The sequence below is a fragment of the Macaca mulatta genome, chromosome 9 (genome assembly GCF_049350105.2).
Source record: "Macaca mulatta isolate MMU2019108-1 chromosome 9, T2T-MMU8v2.0, whole genome shotgun sequence".
Lineage (NCBI taxonomy): Eukaryota > Metazoa > Chordata > Mammalia > Primates > Cercopithecidae > Macaca > Macaca mulatta.
In genome coordinates, this window is record NC_133414.1 from 136,695,749 (window position 1) to 136,709,531 (window position 13,783).

Sequence of the window (13,783 nt, forward strand, 5' to 3'; positions counted from 1 at the left end):
TTCATACTATTCTCGTGATAGTGAGTTAGTTCTCACGAGATCTGATGGTTTTATAAGAGGCTTTACCTGCTTTGTTCAGCACTTCTCTCTCCTGCCACCATGTGAAGAAGGATGTGTTTGCTTCCCCTTCTGCCATGATTGTAAGTTTCCTGAGGCATCCCCAGCCATGAGGAACTGTGAGTCAATTAAGCCTCTTTCCTTTAAAATTACCCAGTCTCAAGTATTTCCTTATGGCAACGTAAGAACGCACTAATACACCCATCAAGACAGAATGAAGTTTTGTGGTTGCCAGTGGCTGGGAGTGGGGGTGGCTGAAGGGGATGGAGAGTGACTGCTAAGGGGTATGGACTTTCTTTTGAGGTGATAAAAATGTTCTAAAATTGATTGTGATGATGGCTGTGGAACTCTCTGAATATATTCAAGACCACTAAGTTGTACACCTTAAATGGGTGAACTGTGTGGTATATGAATTATATCTCAGTAAAGCTCAAGAATGTCAAAAGCAAAGTCAGAAAACAAAGAACAAATTAGTAATAAGTATTTGTAACTCATATCACAGGCAAAAATTAATCTCCCTAATATACAATTGAGAAGAAAAAGACCAAAGATACAATTATCTTACATTTTTATTGTTTTTGGAGATGGAGTCTCGCTCTGTTGCCCAGGCTGGAATGCAGTGGCATGATCTCGGCTCACTGAAACCTCCGCCTCTTGGGTTCAAGTGCTTCTCCTGCCTCAGCCTCCCGAGTAGCTGGGACTACAGGCGCCCGCCACCACGCCCAGCTAACTTTTTATATTTTTAGTGGAGACGGGGTTTCACCACATTGGCCAGGCTGGTCTCAACTCCTGACCTTGTGATCTGCCCGCCTCGGCCTCTCAAAGTGCTGGGATTACAGGTATGAGCCACCGCGCCTGACCGACACAATTATTTTAAAAGGGCAAATGAAAAGAACACAGAAAAGGACACAAGAATAGCCTTTACATATACAAAAAGACGTTCAACTGATCAGAAAACTGCAAACCAAAATGACAGAGAAACTGTTTTTTACCTGTCTGGTTGTGAAAATGTCAAATGTTGGACAAGCCTCTGGGCAGTGGGGAAACTGATATGCAGGGAGGAAGGGCTCCTATAATGTTAACCTGACAACATCCTCCAAGAGGCCAAAGGCACACGACGTGTGACCAAGCGATCCTGATGGGAATTAACCCAGCAGAAGATGGATCTCCCATGTCCAAAGGGACTCATGCACTGGAAACTCACAGCTGAAGAAGCCCAGAAGAGTCAGCAGCGGACCCCGCAAAGTGGGCACATCCGAGCAGTGGAACACCACGCAGCCAAAAAAAGGGCATGAAAACACCTCCAGGGTTTACTGTTCAAGAAAACAAGGTACAGCAAGGTATGTATTGCATGCTATTATCTGCTTTGTTATAAGAAGAACTGAAATTCCTATTTGCTTGTATTTGTAAAAATGAGCACAAGAAACTAGCAGTCTGTCTGAGGGCATGGGGGATGGGAGAGATGGGGCAAGAGTTTACTCCATGTTGTTTTAATTTTCGAACACATGAAGGTACTATCCAAATATGAAATGCAATGTCTATCTCTGTGTGTGTTTATTTACCTTAAGAGCAAAGGACACACTAAGTTAGAAAAGGCCAAAATCCTATTCACATGATCACTTGTATTTCCCAAAGGGGAATCCCCACCCCATCTCCATATTAAAATTTCCCAGTGTTTCTCTACCAAAGTTCTTTTCTTTCCTTTTCTCTTTATTGGTAGCAATAAAGCGTATGCATTTTTTTTTAACAGCATTTTGCAAAATTTGTGGACAAAAGAACTCTACCAGCCCCAGGTTCCTGCACTTAATAATCATGAAATTAAATGTGAGTTTCACACAAGGGGGACATGCAAACATCAGGAGGGGCCGACCCCTGAACAGCCAGTGTGCCACCCTGTGCCAGACACCTGCATGTGGGTGGTTAGCCAGGAGGCTTTTCACATGGCTGGTAGGTGCTTTCACAGAACAACAGGAAGAGGGAGATCCCAGGAAAACACTCACTGTTTTGCTGTTACAGAGGTTCAGGTGGCCTCCTGCCCACCCACCCTGGGGCAGTTTTGCACCTGCAGCCTCAGCTGCACCTGCCCTGTCCACAGAGGCCCACGTTGGCCACTCGGGGCAGCTGCTGGGCTGGGCCCCATCCTGCGGAGGTTAGAGGAGAAGGCTGCCTGTTGGTCACCAATGGTTATGGGGGGGGAATGGTCTCTCGTGTCTGTGAGCAGCCTCAGTAGCCACAGGAGCATCAGGAGCATTCTGACACACACTGACGCCTGGGCCAGGTGCCTGCAGTTCTGATGCTTGTGAAGCCGGCCGGAGCCCCGCTTCCACCGGCCGTATTTTCACACCCACTGAGCAGATGAGATGCAGAGGTGGAGTTCACAGAGTCAGATGCAGCTAGATTTCCTTTTGATTTGCTGGGAGTGAGACTTCTTTCCTCCCAACAATGAAACAGAAGTCACAAGGAGAAGGCAGGCAAGCGCTGCAGAAACACAACGGATTTATCTGCCCAAACAGGCCTCAGCACAGAAACCTCCAGAAGCAAGCAGTCACCACGACCCTCCAGAGGCTTCCCTTTCTGATAAAATGCTCCCTGCTCCCACTCGAGAAGGCCCCCTTGGAAATGGGGTCTAAACGCATCTCTGGGGACCTCCATCTGTCCTCTATTCTGAGCAGGAGCTGGGTCACCCTTTCTGGTGCTGGGCCTCACAGGGTCCGCAGGTGGCAGGAGACAATGAGACGTGCCACGAGGCAGCGTGGGTCCAGGACGTACCTGGCAGGACCCGGGTGCCTGACGTTGGCTCCAGCCGCCTTGTGCTGGCCATGCCCTGGGGAAGTCTTGCTTGCTCTGGGCCCATCTGCAAAATGAGGGTCTTCAGCTTGAGCCCCAGGTGTCCCTGCCCTACCCTGCAAGGCCACTGCACTGAGACTAGCTTCAATGCAACTTGAGACCGGGCACCAAATCCAACTCAGACCTGTACTGCAGACCACAGCGGCCCTAATGGCCACCTAAGGCCAGATCCCATCTCGAGCTCCAGACCCAATGAGCATGTCCCTGCTGATGTCCCACGGTCCTCTCAGCTCAACGTGTCTCAAACCTGATCCAGCACCTTCCTCCCCAAGCTCTCAGAATAAAAAGCAAATGCCTCACTCCAGGGCTAAAGGCCTGGTATCTCCAGTCCCATCTCACTCACACCCTCCCTGCCTACTCAGGCTCTCCTGGACACACAGAGTCCCTCCCATGGAGTGCCCTCCATAGGCCAAGATCACCCCCTTCCTAAACCTCTCTCTCCCTGAAAGACTCTTCCTCTGCACAGCCCAGCTGAAACAGCCACCCCAGTCCCATTAAAGCCTCCGTGGAGCCTCTCTGTCCAGGCAGAGGGAACTGCGCTCTCCACTCTGGAGCCTCCCACACCCATGAGCTGGTGGGCCCTTCCTGCCTGAGTACCTCTGTGGGCTGCATCCCTGATACCTGGAAAAGCAGGGCCAGGTGGCTGAATGAAGCACTGAAATGACGATCCATTTGGGGTGGGATCCTGCCTCTCAACACTAGGAGCGGCCGGGCGCGGTGGCTCAAGCCTGTAATCCCAGCCCTGTGGGAGGCCGAGCTGGGCGGATCACGAGGTCAGGAGATCGAGACCATCCTGGCTAACACGGTGAAACCCCATCTCTACTAAAAATACAAAAAAATTAGCCAGGCGCGGTGGCTCACGCCTGTAATCCCAGCACTGGGGCGGGGTCAAGGCGGGCGGATCACGAGGTCAGGAGATCGAGACCATCCTGGCTAACACGGTGAAACCAACCCCGTCTCTACTAAAAATACAAAAAAATTAGCTGGGTGCCTGTAGTCCCAGCTACTCGGGAGGCCGAGGCAAGAGAATGGCGAGAACCCGGGAGGCGGAGCTTGCAGTGAGCTGAGATCGCGTCACTGCACTCCAGCCTGGGCGACAGAGCGAGACTCCACTCAAAAACAAAACAAAACAAAACAAAACACTAGGACCGGTGTTTCCTTGGGCATGTTACGCAATCTGAGTTTCTCTTTTCCCATCTGTAAAATGGGGAAATAAAACTGCCCTAGAGGGGCCGCCTGGAGTTGAAATGAGATCATGAGCAGCGCCAGGCTCAGAGGGGTTTGAACAGCAGCTGATGGTGCCAGCTGCACCGCGACAGAGGGAGGGGCCCACGTTGCCCACGAGCAGCCCCAGGCAGATGCAGCACAAGGAGAACCTCTGATCACCTCACCCCACCCACAAGCAGTCCGTGAAAGCAAAGATCCCAGGCATGCTGGGGACGGGAGAGGCCATGCTGGCCCTCACTGACTACTGGAGCCCTTCAGGGCCGAGGACAAGTGGCAGACCAGCAAGACTTGGCCAGCACGTCCCAGCACGTCCAGCAGGGCAGCTGGCCATGGACATGCCCGCCAGTGGTGGGTGTGGCAGGACATTCCTGGGCACATGCTGCCCCTCTGGGCTCAGCTGGCCCCACCTGCAGTGCCAGAAGTGAGTGGTGGGAACAAAATGTGTGGGGCCCTGGCGTTCCCTGAGCCCCAGAGGACCTGCTGGAAGACTACATTTGCTAAGGCTTTTCCCACCTGGAGGCAAACCAAACACTTGCTTAGCTATTGGGTGGAGATGTGGGGAGACTCACCCCAGACTTACCCACCAGGGACCCTTCCTGGGGTGGCTCAGCCTCTTGCCCATATAAGTCCCATCGCTCTAACCCAATGTGACACCCTGACAGGGAGACCCTAGTTCAGGGCTTCTGGACCACAGGGATTCAGGGGTGGGCCATGGGGAGTGGGGTTCTGTATTCTCTACCAGACCTGGCCAGACCCACCCCAGCAGGAAGTCAGGATTCTGTGCCAGGTTCAGGCACTCGGGAAATGTTTCCTTAAAGGGCACTGGAAGTGTCAGGAGATCCCCAAGAGGGCTGACGACAGGGCCCATCCTCAGCAGTGGGCACGCAGCCCAGGGCATGCTGTTTGCCACCAAACAGACACAGAAATAGAGAATCTGCCCTGTCTAGCTGAGTGGCCTTGGGCAGGTCATGGTGGGCATCATGAGGCAGACCCCTCCAGGCGGCTATGCAGGCTGGATCAGGAGGGATCCGGGGAAGGCCCAGCTCAAGGCCCAGGGTGCCTGGCAGGTGGCGCTCCCACTCAGAAGCCCAACTCAGGCTCCATAAGTGTTGGCCGGGGTGGGTCTCTGTTCTTTTTACTTCCCCAGGGACACATCTCAACATAACTATGAATTTCCTGATAGGCTCCCCCTGCTTTCTGTATTTTCCCCTTTTGTTCATTACTGTTTAAATGCTTGGCAGAATATACAAACACAGCACCCGCATCCCACAGCGCCTAGTTGCAGTCTGAGTGAAGGTGCTGGAGACAGATGCCTGGGGCGGGCATGGGGGGACCTCTCACCTCCATCAGCACATCATCCAGGCACGAGGAACAGGTTCTGCCAGCCTCCTGTTTATACCCGGAGAGACAGAGGTTGGTTTGGGCAAACTCCCACCAAGGGGCAGTGGCAGGGCCAGGTTCAAATCCGGATCTGTCTGTCAAAGCCTGCACCCACCCTTAACCACCACGCTTCACCTCACTGCTACCATAAACACCAGAATTCAGGACGGCAGAATATCACTTTCTACCCCTAGGTGCCCCCAGCAATCCTTGCCTGCTGCTTGGGAAAAATTCCCAACTACAAGGCTGACGGCCCTTGGGCAGAGCCACCCCACCAACTGGAGCAGCGAAGAAGGAAATTCAGGGAGCCCTGACGGCTGCACCTTGCTACAGGTGCGTTCTCGGGTGCACCCCCTGGGCTTGTCTGCGAGTGTGAGGAGCGGCACAACCTCGGGCCCTCCACGCCTCTCTGGACAGCACCCTCAGCCTGCACAGCTCTGCATGGTGGGGAGGGATCATGTTCCTGAGCAGCCAAGCCTTGACCCCAGAAAATGGCAGGCAGGGGCTGGGATAACAAGGGGAGTAGGGGGGCGCACCAAGATGGCCCCTGAAGAATGTGCCGCCTTGGAGCACATTAGGCCTTGGAGCCGCCCTAAATCATTCTTAAATCCACATGTTTCTTCCTGTGCAGAAAACCAACCCAAAGGTGGAGATGCCATAAATCCCATCAGTCTGTCATCCCCTAGAATCTTGTCTTGTCCTGGGAACAAAGGCAGGGCATTTCTGGAGGTCCATTCTGGTGTCCTAGCAGCTGCAGAGCCCCGAATGATGGCAGAGCTAATGTTTACTAAGAATTTACCCTGAGCTCCATGGGATCGTCCCACTAAACCTTCACCTCAACCTTGGGAGGGGGCGCTACTGTCATCAGAGGTTTGGAATCTTGCTGAGGCCACACAGGGAGTGAGTGGGGAGGATCTGAGCGCCAGCAGTCCGAATCCGGGATCAAGTGCTGACCACCATGTAATACGGCCCCCAGCGCAGGATGAGAGGAGGAAAAAGACAGGCCTCCCTGCGGCAGAGCAGAGTGAGGCAACAGCCCGGCAAAGGCCGCAGAGGGCACGCTCCGCTGACCCCACACTAGGTAGAGCCCTCAGCCAGTTGGGAGGGACAAAGGCTGTGGGTATTTTACTTTTCTCTGGAGCATACCCCGCCTAGGTGACAAATGATGTGTAGGGGAGAGGCTGAAAGCACCCAGAAGACAAAACCAGTAAGACAAAACAGGCAAGAAACCAGCACAGTGCCCAGAGCAAGCAGCCTCCGGGGGACCCCGACTGGCTCTCATCCAGTTCCTTCCCTTAAAGGTAAATGCTCACAGGTCATACACACCTCTTCCTCGCTCTGCTGGATTCACTTCAAGATGTTGCAGTTTCTACAGTGACCAATGATGCTGGGGCCAGTTTAACTCTGAGCCCCCAGTGACCCTTCCAGTGCAGATGTGAAGTGTGAGCTGTGGTATAGCAGTGAGAAGACGGGTGCCTACCACACTACCCCAAGACCAGCTTCAGGGCAGGGCCCCAGCCTCTGGCTAAGACCATCACTGAGCCCATCACTGGCTCAGCCCAAGTGGGGAGATGAGCCGACTCTGTCCTGGCACCAACATCTGGTGCTTCAGAGAAAGCACAGAACCCACTGGGAAGGTGCCTGTCCTTCTATCGGCAAGTGGCTACCACAAAAAGGAGCTGCCGGACACCACGTGTCATCACTGAGGCCCATGCTCACTAGAAAAGGGGAGTCAAGAGCCACAGGGAACTCAGAGAACTCAGAGGTAAGATTCTAAAATCCTCGAGGGAGCCACCACCACGGCCTAGGGGAAAAGCACCCCCCACCAACACGCTGGATCCCCCGTGCCTGCAAGGGGCCCCTTCTTGACCCTCTGTCCGAGGTGTCAACAGGTGCATCCTATTAAGATGGCAAGCACTAAGACTTACAGGTCCCACGAACTAGACCCTAACTATGTTCCGGGCACTGCAAAAGGAACTTGGCACACCGTGACTCGCTGGTTCCTCCAGAACCCCCAGGAGGCCTGTGCCAGTGATACTATTTTATAGTTGAGGAAACACAGGCCTAGAGAGGCTGAGGAGTCTGCTAAGGTCACCCAGCTGGAGAGCCGGAAGCCTAAAGCAGGTATCCATCTGAACCAACGGCGTGCGTGCATATGCATGTGCACACATGCCCACCCTGAGAACCTGAGAGTTCCTCGAGGAAGAACAAGCCATCAGAGCCCTAACTGGAAGTCACCACAACTGCAGTCAGTGGCCACAGGGCGGCCACTTCTGTCTCCCACCCTTGAGAACAGTAGCCCTCCCTGCTGAGAGGCTTTAAGGGCAATCTGCCATGCCAGCAGGTCCTGGAGATCTTAACAAAGGCATGGGCTCCAGGGAAAGAGAGGAGGACAGCCAGAGCGCCACGCATGTGAACACGTCCACAGTGGCGGGTCTCATTCTCACACCAACGCCTCTCCGGTGGTTGTGACAAGAGCAGGCCAGCTTCAAGGGTGGGACAATGAAGGCAGTGACTTTGCCAAAACAGAAGGGCAGCCTGGCATAGCCCAGACGGCCCAGATGTCACCTTCTCAAGCCTGACGACTCCCATCTGCAGAACCTGCCCGGTGGCCCAACAGGCAGATGGGTGCTCAGGCTGGCTTGCAGGCATACCACTCAGCCACAGCAGCCAAACTGGTTAACATCCTTCGGCAGCCATGTCCCTGACTGAACACGGAACTTGAAATCCCTGTGAGCATCCCCAAGAAAAATGGGCACATGCAGCTGCCGATCACGGAAGCTTTACGACAGCGACTCCAGGCAGAAAGGGTGGCCGCCTCTTCTTATACAGTTGGAATTTGTTCTCATTGTAAAATTAAATAGGAGCCAAGAAATGTCCCCGTAACTGTCCCTGCAGGGTGGAGGTTGGTCTAGGAGAAACCTCTTGAAGTCACAGCACACGGCTCTCTGGCGGTCCGGCGAGACTGTCTTTTTCCTTTCCATACTATGTGCACTCCCCTCCTTCCTTCATCTCCACCACTGTCTCCTCTAAGTGAGACCCCACAGTGTTTTCATGAAAGCAAGAAAAACGGACATTCCTGATGGTATTGTGGGACCTGTCGAGGCGGAATCGCTCACATATGCCTTTTTTCTCACTGTTAGCTTGAGATGATCTTAAAGAAAGAAAAGAAAGAGCACAAAAAGGACACACAAAACACAAACAAAAAAGTCCCTTCCTCGATGGCAGACAGGAAATAAAGCCAGCTCTCTGTCTCTAGAGAGAAACATCAATTGTTGGAACACTCAGGTTAAGGGAGAATCACAGAATCAAGGATCCCACTCACCCAGCTGAAAGCAAGAAAGCAACTTCCAGTGGATTGAGGGAAAAAAATTAATTGCAGCTTTAGAAAAACCTCTTCTGCGAGGCTGGGCTGTGGGGCCATTGAAGCCCAGGCGGCTCGGCAGGGCCCTCAGCAGTTCTCCCTATTCACGACGCGCAGGTGGCTGATAAATTTCCCAGGGTTTCTCGGCGCGGTGATTGCGCCTGGCTCTTTCAGCGCGGCTGCAGGAATCTATACAGGTCCACTTAAATCAGTCTGAAGCTGTGAAAGGCTCCATCACTCGCCGCCCGGGCCCGGCCGCCCAAACAGAGCCCCGGGAGGGCCGGCGGGCGGGTGCAGGGCTGGGAGGACAGTGCCAATTAAAAATCTGAGCCTGTGGGCCTTTCTCTTTCTCGTTTTCATTCCTACAGCTACATTGTGTCCACTGGCAGCGGACTCCAAAGGCGAAGAGGCTGCATTCACAGCCTGGAGCTTTAGAGCCGCCATCCCGAACGAGGCTAATTAAAAACGTCATTTCCCTCACAGGGCTGCCCCGGGGAGCAGTGAGGATGGAAGGCTCAGAAGATGAGGCGCAACTGTGCATGCTGGGCAGCTCCTGGAATGGCTGGCAGGCTAGGAATACAGGGCCCTTTCTGACCACCGCCCCATCCTCAGAGAGACACAGGGCATCTGGAGGTTGGAGTGGCCCATCTGCACATGGCATCTGTCCCCAGAAAAGGCTGGTCCCTTGGGTCTCTGGAACATTCTAGTGTTTCCTGCTAATGCCGGTGGCCTCCACACCTGCTCAGGAAGAAAGGGCAAAACTGGCAGGGTGGGGGAGAGCCATCTCACATAGCCTTGCTCCAACAAGGATATGACTCACCTGCTCCCAGGGCACCTGGTGGGCCACAAGCCACCAGGCCATTACTATTGAGCTGCTTACAGTTGGGGGAAGAGGGTACCCAGGCCTGGCCACTTTGCAGCTATTTGTCTACCACCTGGTCACTTGGCCCCTCCGAGCCTGCCTCCTCAATTGGAAAATGCCGATAAGGAGAGCTAGCTCACCGAGTCAGCTGGGCTAGCACAGTCATGGAACACAGCCCTTACCCAGTGACAGCTAAGACCGCAACCCATAGCACTACCAGTGGCTACAGCCCCTCCACGTCCTCTGCCAGCAAACCAAGGAGCTTTGGCTCTGCAAAGGCCAATTAAAACCCCCAGAGACACGGGACTGGCGCTGCTCACTGCCCGCCCTCCTACCTTCCTTCCTTTTAGAATTCCAGGACAGCTCCTAGCCTAGAAATGGATGAAGATGTGGGTGGCAATTCTGTTCTTTCAGTGAAATGCACATCACTTCTGGCTGACCTGCCTGGCATTCAGCAAACCTTCTCCAAATTACCAGGGTTTCCTCCTGGCAGAAACCGCTCAGAAATGCACCACTCAAAGGGTTTTGCCACTGAGGGAGGCCTGAGAGGTGACCTTCCTGGGGTGCTCAGAGAAGCTTGGGATGTCAGTTTCCCAGATGGCTGTGGATAGGGGACCTGAGAGGGCAGATGGGTCCTGGGGGTGGCAGCAGGTATGGGCATGGGGGAGGGAGGCAGACGAGGGCCATTTGGGCTGGCTTTTCCAGCCAGAGCCTGCTCTGACAGGTAGACTGGGAGACGGAAGGGGACAGCGCATCAGTCCCTCTGCTGCAGGACTTGGTGCTGCAAGAACATCTGTTCCTAAGTGGGTGATGGTGGCCCCTCCACATTCAAAATTCTGAGGAGCCTGCCTCTTGTTCTCCCCTTGAATGCCAGGAGGAGGAGCCACGTGACTGTCACCTGCAGGGCTGAAGCCAGGCCACAAGGCAAGGGCACCCAGCAGGGGTCACCTTGGGGACCACAACAGAGTCATGACCAGGTTCAGCCTCAAGCAAGGGCCCAGAGTACCTGTGGCCACAAGGAGCTGGCCGGAGCCCTCAGCATAGGATGGGGTAGCCAGGGCAACTCAGGCTCTCTCTGGAGGCCTCAGGTGCAGAGTGGGCCCTGCCATCACCGCCATTCTGTGGTAAGACCACCTATCTGCTCTCTCAGCCTCTTCCTCAAGAGAGTAACTGGGAAATCCCTTCTTCTCTTTAATTAAAATTGAAAATGGAGAACAGTAACAATTGAGAGCAATAATAAAAATAACACTAATTTTGAGTGCCCCCTCAGGCCCTGCTGAGAGATGCAAAATCTTAGCCCCTGAGACAGGCTCTAGGGGCCCAAGAGGGGCCCACGCCAGCAGCATTCCCCACCCCACCCCCATTCCACCAACAGCCTTCCCAGCCTCTGCTGAAGGCAGACAGGTGAGGGTAAATTGAGTAGGGATTTTGCCAGGCAGTTGCTAAGGTCACTCCAAGAATCCTGAAATCCTGATTAATGGGCAAGATGGCTCTGTGCTTTGGTAGTCGGTCTCAGGCGCCTTTTCTTATGGAAAGCAGCAACGCACACTGTTGGCGGCTGTCTGGCATAACGCCTGCTTGCCTGGCCTCATTCGAGGGGCTCAGGAGACCCCAGCATCACCCGGGAGCTGGCAGAAGTGCGCCAGGAAACCATCATGTGACCAACCTTCCCAGCTCCTGGGGACTTGGACTCAGGGATAGGGAGGATGGAAAACGTGGGGCCAATAAAGGTAAACAGCCTGTCCCAGGGGGCAGCAGGCCTCTGTGTCTACAGGTAACAGGATGCCCTGCCGCCCAGCTCCACCCCACACTGCATGGCATTTGAGCCGAGTGGGCACCAAGAAGGTGCGTCTCCTTTGCCACTGCCCAATTCAGAAGGATCAGCTTTCCTGTCTGAGGCCAAACAGGCAACAGGGACTCAGGACTGCAGCCACCAGAGAGGTCAAGGTCTTTCACTCCAGCCAGTGGTTCTCGACCACCACAGCAATGTTGCTCCCAGCTGATGATCACCTGTCATGACTGGGGGAGGGGGAACAATGAGCATCTAGCGGATGGAGTCAGGGATCCTCCCATGAAGAACAGCTCTCCAAAGACCCACAAGCCCCGTGTCCCTCTTCACATCACAGCGTCTCTCCCTCTGATCGCCTGTGCGAGTGCAGCTCGCTTTCTTTAGGCATTTGCTATGTGCCTTCAAGAATGTTGCCACTGTGGCTTCAATACAGATGGGCTATATCTGCTCTGGCCCTGCAATGGGCTCAAACGTCTTCCCCAGGTCTCTAATGCCTGACAGGCGAGGGAGGAGAAACATGCCATTCTCCAGCCAAGTGTGTACGGAATCCCAGAACAAACGGAACCGTTTTGTTACCATCTCCCCCAGGCCAAGCCCTCCCATTGCTGCACCAGTACCTTCTGTTTCCTCCCTGGTCTTTCTGCTCCCAGCCTGGAGCCTCTGGAATACATGACACGAAGTTCCCAATAGATGCGGGGCTTTACGGCTCCCTCGGTATCCCTGCCCTCCAGCTCAGATGGCCACCCTGTGACACTCTTTCGCCCAGTCTCCTCCTGCTGCTGGGAGACCTGGCCTCCACCCAACCCCCTTTTGTGAACTCTGACTTCCCTTCTTATCTAACTCCTGAGCCTGCAATACTGGGGTGATTCATTCCATTAAGGGGAGGCTGGAAGCAGCCATGATTCCCAGATGCCAGGGAATCTGGGAAAACTGCTGGCATCTCTTGCCCACTGCAGAAGCACCCGAGGCAAGCAAAGAGGCAAATGTGGCTATATGGGTGTCGACCTCTCCAGGTTCTAAGTGAGGCCCTATCCATGGAATCTCACACAGCCAGCCTCCTGGCTGGGCCATTCCTGGGAACCAAGCCCTCCCTTGGCAGACCCTGCACCAGGTGATGGGAACTGGGAGCAGAAGGAGAACAGCATCCACCTCAGAGGAGCCCACACTCAGCGAAGAGGCGGGACTGGGAGCAGCACACACTGGGAAGGGGTGTGGAGCGAGGCATCAGGGCCACATGTGCTGATGGTGAGGCTGTGCTGGGCGCTCTGCCAAGCACATGGGAAATACCATCTCATTTAATGTGTATCACTGCCCTGCAGTGCTCAGGTTTATTACTAGACCCATTTCATAAATGGGGACTCTAAGCCTAAGTGACTTGAATGAATGGCGCAGAAAGTCCCTGCAAATCTCCCTGAGAAGTTTCCAGGCCTCAGGTGTTTCTCTTGCTCATAAACCCCACGCCCCAAGCAGTGACAATCAGGCTTTTCAGGGTCTCAAGCAGAGTGCTGATCTGTACATTGTGAAGTTCCTAAGGAACTGGAAGCTCCCTGTAGACAGGCAGGCAAGAGAAGAAAGGGAAAGCTGCTCACCGAGACCCCACCACATGCAGGAGCTTTACATTAGCAGGACTGTTCTCAGAACAAGTGTGGCAGAGATGCATGTCACAATGCACGCGTGTGGCAGCTGAGGCTCAGGGAGGAAGGTATGTGTCCAGTGTCACAGCTAGGAAGCAGCAGACGGCAGGGAAGGCCTGTACCCTTCCCATGTCACCCCACGGGGTTGGGGGGCTATGTGTCCCTTGGGGTCACCCCCTCCCCCAGGGCACCTCACTGAAGTGTTGAAGGCAGACCCAAGACGGCTGCTTGAGATGAGCCAAGGAAAATGTCTTTGGCTTCACCAGACACAGTAGGAGCTTTATAGCGCAAGGGATGACCCTGGCCTGTGGTCACTGTTTCCTACAAAGCCCAGAACAGCCCAGCGTACATGAAGCAGGTCAGTAGCCACATGGAGCTATCAGCCAGCAGAGGGCTCAGGGTGGAGCCAGGGATGGGAAAGGAAGTGGGTGTGGGCACGGGGAGAGTCAACAGGAAATGCACTGGGGACGCCATGGGGCTGGCTGAGGCCTCACCACCCCCAGACTTCTGCATTCTTGGTTCTTCCTAGGATGCTGAAAATCTGCTTGGCCCCGCAGGGCACAATGGCGCGCCCTGCCTCCTCCAGAAAACCTGTCTCTGGGAACACTGCAGCAGCCAAGCTT

General features: G+C 54.3%; 1 protein-coding gene and 1 long non-coding RNA gene across 6 annotated transcripts in view; both read right to left on the reverse strand.

Moving 5' to 3' along the window:
* FAM53B (family with sequence similarity 53 member B) overlaps positions 1 to 13,783 on the reverse strand; it is a 124,571-nt gene that overhangs the window by 15,180 nt on the left and 95,608 nt on the right.
* LOC144331362 (uncharacterized) lies at positions 1,668 to 4,003 on the reverse strand. The gene is made up of 2 exons (XR_013398447.1): positions 3,526 to 4,003; positions 1,668 to 2,911 (listed from the first exon to the last, which is right to left on the reverse strand). It is a non-coding gene; the product is annotated as an uncharacterized LOC144331362 (long non-coding RNA).